Below are 8,791 nucleotides of genomic sequence, written 5' to 3' on the forward strand. Positions count from 1 at the left end.
ACATCTTTTTGGGTATTTGTTCTAGAAGGTCTTGTAGGTCTTCATAGACCCACTCAACTTCAGCTTCTTCAGCATTACTGGTTGGGGCATAGACTTGGATTACTGTGATATTGAATGGTTAGCCTTGGAAATGAACTGAGATCCTTCTGTCTTTTTTGAGATTGCATCCAAGTACTGCATTTCAGATTCTTTTGTTGACCATGATGGCTACTCCATTTCTTCTAAGTGATTCTGTCCCTGTACCAGGGACAATAGTGTATAAAGGATGGAAAAATACAGTGATTTCTGTGGATCAGGGGAAGCCACAGAGAATGGAAAAGAGTTCTGCCAGGAAACTGAGAAGAAAAGGCACTTTAAGGCAAAAGAAATATGATCATAGGCATATATTTGTGAGACAATGAAGTCTGTGAAGAGACCCCAGACAAGATCCTGACTCTAAAGAGATGGAAGTAGCTGATGAGTATTCATTCTCATTCTTTTTTTTTTGTTGTTGTTCCTTTAAAAAAAAATCAACTTCTGGACCTGTGTACTAGTTTGCTAAGTTTGTCATAATAAAATACCACAGACTGGGTGGCTTCAATAATGGAAATTTATTTCCTCACATTTCTGGAGGCTAGAAGTCCAAACCTGTCAACAGGTTTGGTTTTTCCTGAGACTTGTTTCCTCAGCATGAAGACAGCTATCTTCTCACAATGTCCTCGTGTGGTCTTTCCTTTGTGCATCTGTGATGTCTGTCTGTGTCTTAATCTTGTTTTCTTATAAGGATGCCTGTCAGATTGGATTAGGGTCCACCCTCATGGCTTTGTTTTAATTTAATAAGCTTTTTAAAGGCCCTACTTCCCAATACCGTCATAGTCTGAAGTACTGAGTTTAGGCTTTAGCATATATATTTTGGGGGATATAATTCAGCCATAACAGCACTGTTTATGAAGAATGATAGGGATAATTTGAGCCTCTGGGTAATGTTGTCTTCCTTCGGAGTGAATTTACTTTCACTTTAGGGAAGCAGTTGGAACAGGGACAGACCTCTTTAATTCAGTCAAGGGTTGAGCTGAGTAGGAGCTGCTCTTCAGCTGTAGGTAGTTCCACTTTACTTTCACTTCTAAGGTACATGCTTCCAAGGACCCACTTGAAAGCTTTGTTTTCCAAGACCCCTCCTTCTTAACGGGTCCTGAGTTTCCACTTTTGTCCCTTCTGACCTTTAGCTGCAGGTTTTGAATCAGTAAATGACTCATGAGAAATAGTAAGAACAGATTTCGGACTAATTCCTTTGTGTTTTCCTTCTCTTGAACTTCCACTACTGGTACTACTGGTAACTTACTGATACCCTCAAGTAGATTTTTAAAAAATAATAATGAGTAACATGGAAACATACACATTACCATATGTAAGATAGCTAGCCAATGGGAATTTGCCTTATGACTCAGGGAAATCAAACTGGGGGTCTGTAACAACCTTGAGGGATGGGATGGGGTGGGAGGTGGAAGGGAGGTTCAAGAGGGAAAGAACATATGTATACCTATGCTGATTCATGTTGATGTATGGCAGAAACCAATACAATATTGTAAAGTGGTTATCCTTCAGTTAAAAACAAATAAATTTCAAAAAGGACTTTTTTTTTTTTTTTTTTTTTTAGTGTTCTCAGCAAGAGGATAGACCTTAAACAAGCCAGTTTATGTTTTCCAGAAGGAGAAATCCATCCAAGTCCCTGAAATCAATTATTTGAAAACCTCTTCACCAAAAAATTAACCAAATGACCAGTTTCCTAGTTTATCTTTTACGAAATGCCTGTGTTTCTTTAAAATATTTATAAAACTTTATATTGGATAAGATAATATTAATACTTTTAGTTATTGTTAGAAGCTTTGGACAATCTTAGATGTTGATGAGTTTTCATTCTTTTTTTTATAATAGTTTTTAAAGGAATGTTGAGTTTGTCTCTCTCTGAACTCCATGATGAAAAGAGCCAAGGCAGGGACCTTCCGCTAGAAAAAAGGAGGAGAACCAGTCTGAACTCTGTTTCAGCTGTCTGTTCTCGGGAGTGGCAGACGAAGGAGCAGAGGATCCCAGAGGGGATGGAGACAGGGAGAGTTTGGAGGTCTAAGGAGGTTAGATCTGGCTTCCTACAGTCTCTCATCAGAGGACCATATATTTCTGACAACTTCATAAAAATGTTTAAGAAAAAATTCTTGGTTAATAGATGCATTTGGTTAATTTGACAAATAGGCATTTAGCAGATTGATCCTCAGGCAGAGTAGCCATTTGCAATTATTGGTATTAATTAATTAATTAGGGTGCAGGATACTATAAATAGACTCCAAGATACAGGAGATTAATGAGATTGAAATGGATATCTCTTTCATTTAACACTCTGAGCCCAATGTTGATAGAGCAGCTCCTTGATATTCAGAAGCCAGGCTTTACCATCCCAAAGTTTTGGCCTGGTGTATATGGTCAGAGAAAGGCCAAATTATAATCATGGTATTCATATCGCAGTGGGGAGGACAAAGCTGGGACAAAGACATGTATCTACTATAGGGACATGGTGTAATAGTTGCATGTATCACTTTTGCTCTAACATCCCCCTGGCCAGTACTTGGTCATAGGGCCACAACTAGGTCCATGGTAAGCTGAGAAATGTAGTTTCCTTTCTGTATGGCCATGGGTAGTGGCCATGGGTCCAGTTAAATGCGAAGATGTTTTGAGTAGAGAAGAAGGGAAATTGTTACTGGAGACACTATGCAGTCTTTGTTACTCTTGATCAAGAGCAATCTTTGTACAACTTGGTTCATATTAATGTTTATTCATTATTTTGGTAAGACTTTATTGGTAGCCTGCACTGAGGGACACAAATGCATACAGCCCATGCCTTAAAATACTTATGGCTGGTATGTGAAAATAGCTATAAAAAAGTAAGTGTAAAATGGTGTCTTAAGTTAGGGCTCCTGGGAAATACACTCCAAGGTGGAGTTAGCTGGGGAGTGCACTGGTCGGTCTCTGTGGGGAAGTGGGGGAAGAGAATCAAGCAGTGAAAGGAGTTGAACAGTTATTATGTCCTCCCAGGAGCTCAGGAGCAGGAATGGACTTCAGAATCATCTCATGCTGAAGCAAGAGGTGCTTTGTATCCTATTTTTATTGACTCATCCTGGATTTGAGCTGGCCTAGGCAAATTTTGCTGGGGGCATTCAGCTGAGACTCAGCATCTCGGTTCTAAAGTGGGGATCTGGACACCACACACTACAGCGTGGTACACAGTATTATGACTCAGTGGTGGAACTGGGTTAGGGTACCATGAAGAGCGAAAGGGCACATGTGTGCATGTGTGTATGCACGTGTGTGTGTCAGTCAAAGTTTTCATAGAAGAGATGATGCAGGGAATGGCTTCCAAGATAGAGGTTTATCAGGTAGAATAGAAGCAATGGCATTCTAGGCAGAGAGAGACACATAAGCAAAGACAGGCACTTTTAAGGAAATGTCTGTCACTCATGTGGCTGGGAGTATAGGTTATAGGAGGAAGAGAGGAGGAGAAGGATGGTGAGGTGATGATAGAGGATGAAGCTGCAGAAGTAGTGGGAACTAGATTAGGGTTGGCTATGGTATGCTCAGCTGTTTGCATTTTACTCTAACAGCAATGCAGGCTTTTAAGTAGAGGAGTTGTTGTGTCTTATGAAGTTGTGTTATTCACCATTGTGTCTGACTCTTTGTGACCCCCATGGGCTGTAGCCCACCAGGCTCCTCTGTTCATGGAATTCTCCAGGCAAGAATACTGGAGTGGTTTGTCATGCCCTTCTCCAGGAGATCTTCCCAACCCAGGGATCAAACCCAGGCCTCCTGCATTGCAGGTGGATTCTTTAGTGTCTGATCCACTAGGGAAGCCATTTAAGCAGGGGCGTCTCAATCAAATTGATTTTAGAAAGATTACCCAGGCTCCTGGATGAATTGGAATGCAACATGGACAGAGGCAAAGAGGTAAGTTAGACACAATTATAGTAGCCTGAGTTCTTTTCTCTAAATTTTGAGCATCTTGGAAGCAGGGACTATGATTTTATACACACACACACACACACACACATCTTACATACATATTTAAAAGTATATGTCCTTGCTTTCAAGATGTATATCCTTCCTTGTGTGTGTGAAATAGCTTCGTTATTTTATATGCTTAAAAGTAGTAAAACTGCAAGGAAAATTCTTTAATTCAGATGTTCATTGTTTGGACCGATTTCCCCATAACACATTACCAGCTTTTTAATTTGCAGATTTCTGTTCTAGATGAGGTCAGAGGAGGAGCACGTATAGAGAAGAGAACTCACATTTGCTGCTTTTCTTTGCAGGAAGGATGGGGCCTTCTCTCTACCAATTCTTTTGAACAGCCTAATTCCTGTTGCAGGGTACTCTACTCGCCTTCTCCCCGCCGTTTCTGTGTTAACTTAGGGAACTGGTATGCTTTGTTAGGAGGCTAAAATAGATGATAAATTCAATTTGCCAAACCATTCAGGGCATTTAAGAAACAGAGGCCATTCAATGCAGTGGTTAACTAAACTTTTTAGTTTTTATTATTTTTATGACAATTATAAACATTCCTACTTCCCTTTTCTGAGTTCACATTACACTGTGATTGCCTGTTATTTCTCTCTCTGTTGCCAGTTATAAGTCCTTTTGGGACACGATTCTTGTCAATATTTTCTCAGTGACACCTCAGGCGGTGTATCATCTACTTGCTGGACTCTATAAATACAAGAGAAATAAAAGTATGAATTCTCCAGAAAACCTAGTAATAATAGAAAATGTTTGTGTGGATCTTACCTATGTGCCAGGAGCTGAGCTAAGTATTTTAAGTAGATCACTTACTTTCAGCTTCAAAATAAATCTTTAACACAGTCTATTCAGTTCAGTTCAGTCGCTCAGTCATGTCCAACTCTTTGCGACCCCATGGACTGCAGCATGCCAGGCTTCCCTGTCCATCACCAACTTTTGGAGCTTGCTCAGACTCAGGTCTGTTGAGTTGGTGATGCCATCCAACCATCTCATCCTCTGTCATCCCCTTCTCCTCCTGACTTCAGTTTTCCCCAGCATCAGGGCCTTTTCCAATGAGTCAGTTCTTTGCATCAGGTGTACAGTTTTAATGTACAACCAGGGAAGATAAGGCATTGAGAGGTCTGATATCTTGCCCCAAAGTCACACAACGTAATAGACGGCGGGCTCGGAATTAAAACCTGGGGTCTCTGTCTGGGGCTCTACCCTTAGCTCTCACACTATTCAACCCTATTTTATGAGTTGCATTTCTGATGTTTAGACTCTCTTTGTTCAGCACTATTTCTAGGTTGCTGAACTGTCTTCTAAAAGGGAGGATATTTTCTCATATACTCAGCATTGTTTTCTTAAGGATAAATCAAATTTCTCAACTCTGACATGGTGCAATTTTCTTTATGTTCATCTCTTTTTATTAGCTTTTAAAATTTTGACCTTCTTGAAATTTTTTCAGCTGGTGATGGTGAACCCTTTATTCACCATCATCAATTTACTAGTGTTTTAAAGTTCCCTGGTCCTTTGTAAGCTCCTTTCTAAGGGTTGAAGTTAAATAAAACACATCCTCATAGTACATACACATTCCATCATTGTATATATAATGTTCTGAGTTCATAACTGTGTTTCCTTTAGACCGTGAGTGCCTTGAGGGAGTGGACGTCATGCTGATGTCTCTCCAGGGATGAGTGTCTAATAAATAGTTGGTGACAACCAGTGTTTGGTTATCAAATGGAAGAGTGAGTGCTGCTTTTGGAGGTGTGACTCCTTTGGGTCTCCATTTAGATTGCAGACTGTCTATCCCAGAACTTACTTGATATCTGATATGACAATGAATTGGAATGAATTGCTAAGGTAGACTATGAATAGTTTTATTCTGTGAATACTCTTAGGTGATACTCTTGATTTCCTCAAAACAGTAATTCGTTCTCTTGATGCTTAGAATATATGACATTAAACATTTGTTTGGACACATTATTGGTTAAGTATTGTTATATAGGCTCAGCTTCAAAATAAAGGAATTTTCTGTAACTCAGAGAGAGTCACAGATCTAAAGCTACACAATCACATTATCTTCTTCAAAGAGGCTGATCACTATCATGAGCAGTCTGATTATGATAACAAAATTTTTTTTTAAGACTTGAGTTCATTTGATATGGAAGACAAGAATTAATGGCTATTTCATTGATTTGGTGTGACTGTTGTTCAGCCCATGTGTTCTCTAGGTCAGAATTTGATTTCAGCATTGCATCTAGCTCAGTTGGCCCTAGCAGTGGGACTGATTTTCAGATAAGAAGCCCACAGAATATATGTTTTTTTGCATTTCTCAAAACAACAGAAAATTCAAGGGATGAGCTTCTTTCTATGGATAATGAAGGAATAATGGTTAGACAGTTACTCTTTGGCTTTTGACAAAGAAGTGCAACTGGAGTAAAGTTTATATGTGAAGGCTGATTAGGAAAAGGAGCTCCTGGCACTGCCTGTGTCACTGTAGCTGGAGGCAGCCAGGCTCAGTGTGGGTCCTGTAGGACCTCTACAACTCCTGGCTGTCTTGTCTGAACCATTCAAATTTAGGACTGGAGAGCTGATCCATTGTTATGAAATAATCTATTGCTGTCACCATGCTGCATTATGATTTTAAAATACACTCAAACTTTAAATTAATAAGACACTCCTTTCTTCGATTTCTTCAAAGGACTGGGGGAAGCCTCTGACTCTAATCTCTTCTTAGGTTATTTTGTTCATACCCATGGCTTTAAAATCATCTATACTATGACTCATAACTCTTCCTTGATCTCCAAACTTGTATATCCAACTACCTACCCTCCTAATGACCCACTTGGATGTTTGTTGGAGTGAATGGGCAGTTGGAGATGAAAATCAATTAAATTTTGAACATGAGAAATATTATATTTCTATTAGGTGTCAGATAAAGTTTGCAGAGGTAGAAGAGTGAAAAAAAGCCAAGACATCCAACGTTTAAGGGTCAATAGGGGAGGGGCCAGTAAAAGAGATTTCAGAGATACCCAGAGAGATAGGAAGGACAGCAGGAATTCGGGCATCACAAAACCAAGTGAAGATAGAGCTTTAAGAAAGTAGTCACCTCTCACACTCTACCAGGAGCCAGGGCAAGGTGAAGATTGCAGAAGTGACCATTGTACTTGACAACATGCAAGTACTTAGATTGTTGTACTTGACAGGGGTGGTGATGGTGGTGGTTTAGTTGCTAAGTTGTGTCTGAGTCTTTGCAACCCCGCGGACTGTAGCCTGCTAGGCTCCTCTGTCCATGGGATTTCCCAGGCAAGAATACTGGAGTGGGTTGCTATTTCCTTCTCCAGGGTATCTTCCCAACCCAGGCATTGAATGTGGGTCTCCTGCTTGGCAGGCAGATTCTTTACCACTGAGCCACCTGAGAAGCCTCAACGTAGGGGTAATACAGTGAGACTGACAATTTCAGGGGTGTGGGAAGACAGAAGCCAGATTGAAGTGGATTCTATCATGAATTCTCAAATCAGTAAAGCAAATGGCAAATACTTTATGCTGTGCAATTTCAGTTTGTTAAAACAAACGATGATAACAATGTTTCTTCATAAATGCATATATGTTTGCACAGATGGAAGGGCATGTGGATCAATATAAACCATGTTATTAACATTTGTGACCTTACATAAGAGATCCTTAGACCATTGCATTTCTTTACAAGGTACAGTGAATAAGCATATTTATTTAATTAAAAATTAATAAAAATGTTGAAAAGAAAGGGAATGGAGGATAATGAAGTGGTGGCAGGATACTTTGAGACTTTTTGCTAAGTGTTGTTGTGAAGCAGAGCAAGGATATGGGACCATAACTGAGGGTGTGTGAGGTCCAGGAAGGAAGACCTTAGAGCATGTCCAAATGCTTCAGGATGGTTGAATAGAGATGGTAATATTGAAAACACAGAATGGGAATTAACTGCAGAATAAGGTTTGGGGAAGATGCCTGTGTCTTAATCTCCTAGTTGAAAAATTATCACAAGAAACTGAATCAATTCCAGACCTTGCTTTGTGGAGTCGTCTTCCCTATACGCCACAGTGTTTCAGTGATGGAGAGTCGAGGGCTTTGAGGTGAGTTGAGAGAGGAGAGCTATGCTTTCCTCCTTCCTCCTCCAATGGCTCTCATGCATCCTTTGGTCCAGACATGTGACTGTGGTAATGCCTTTGGTCTTTATCATACTTGAATGTTACCACATTTCCCTCAACCCCGTATTTTAATTTCATACTTCTGTTTTCTCCTGTCTATTTTCTTTATACTGTAAATCTGCTTGTATGACTAAGTAGGTTTTACAAGCTTGCATGGATGATTTATATACTTTTGTTTGCTTTAATTGGAACTTTTCTGTTAAGATATTCTGTTATGAGGAATCTTTATAAATCCTTGGGGGCTAAGAAATTTCTCATTAATAGTGTGTCTCATTCTTTCCGTCTCTCATCCCTCATATAGAAATGGGTGGGAGAGTTCTTTCTGGTGACTCTTTACAACAGAAGAAATCATTTTGAGAGTTCTTGATCAAGAGAACAGAATGACAAAGGTCTTAGTTTTCACTACTTGAATAAATTTCAGGCCATGACATACCCTAGCCCCCACTTAACTACTTGATAGGCAGGCATTGATTCTTTCAAAAATAGATTAATAATTTGGACAACATGTTAAAAAAATTTTTTTTTGCTGTTTTAAATTAGCAAAGGCAGTGTAGCAAGAATGCTACATCATTAAGTGACACTCC

The sequence above is a fragment of the Ovis aries genome, chromosome 1 (genome assembly GCF_016772045.2).
Source record: "Ovis aries strain OAR_USU_Benz2616 breed Rambouillet chromosome 1, ARS-UI_Ramb_v3.0, whole genome shotgun sequence".
Taxonomy (NCBI): Eukaryota; Metazoa; Chordata; class Mammalia; order Artiodactyla; family Bovidae; genus Ovis; species Ovis aries.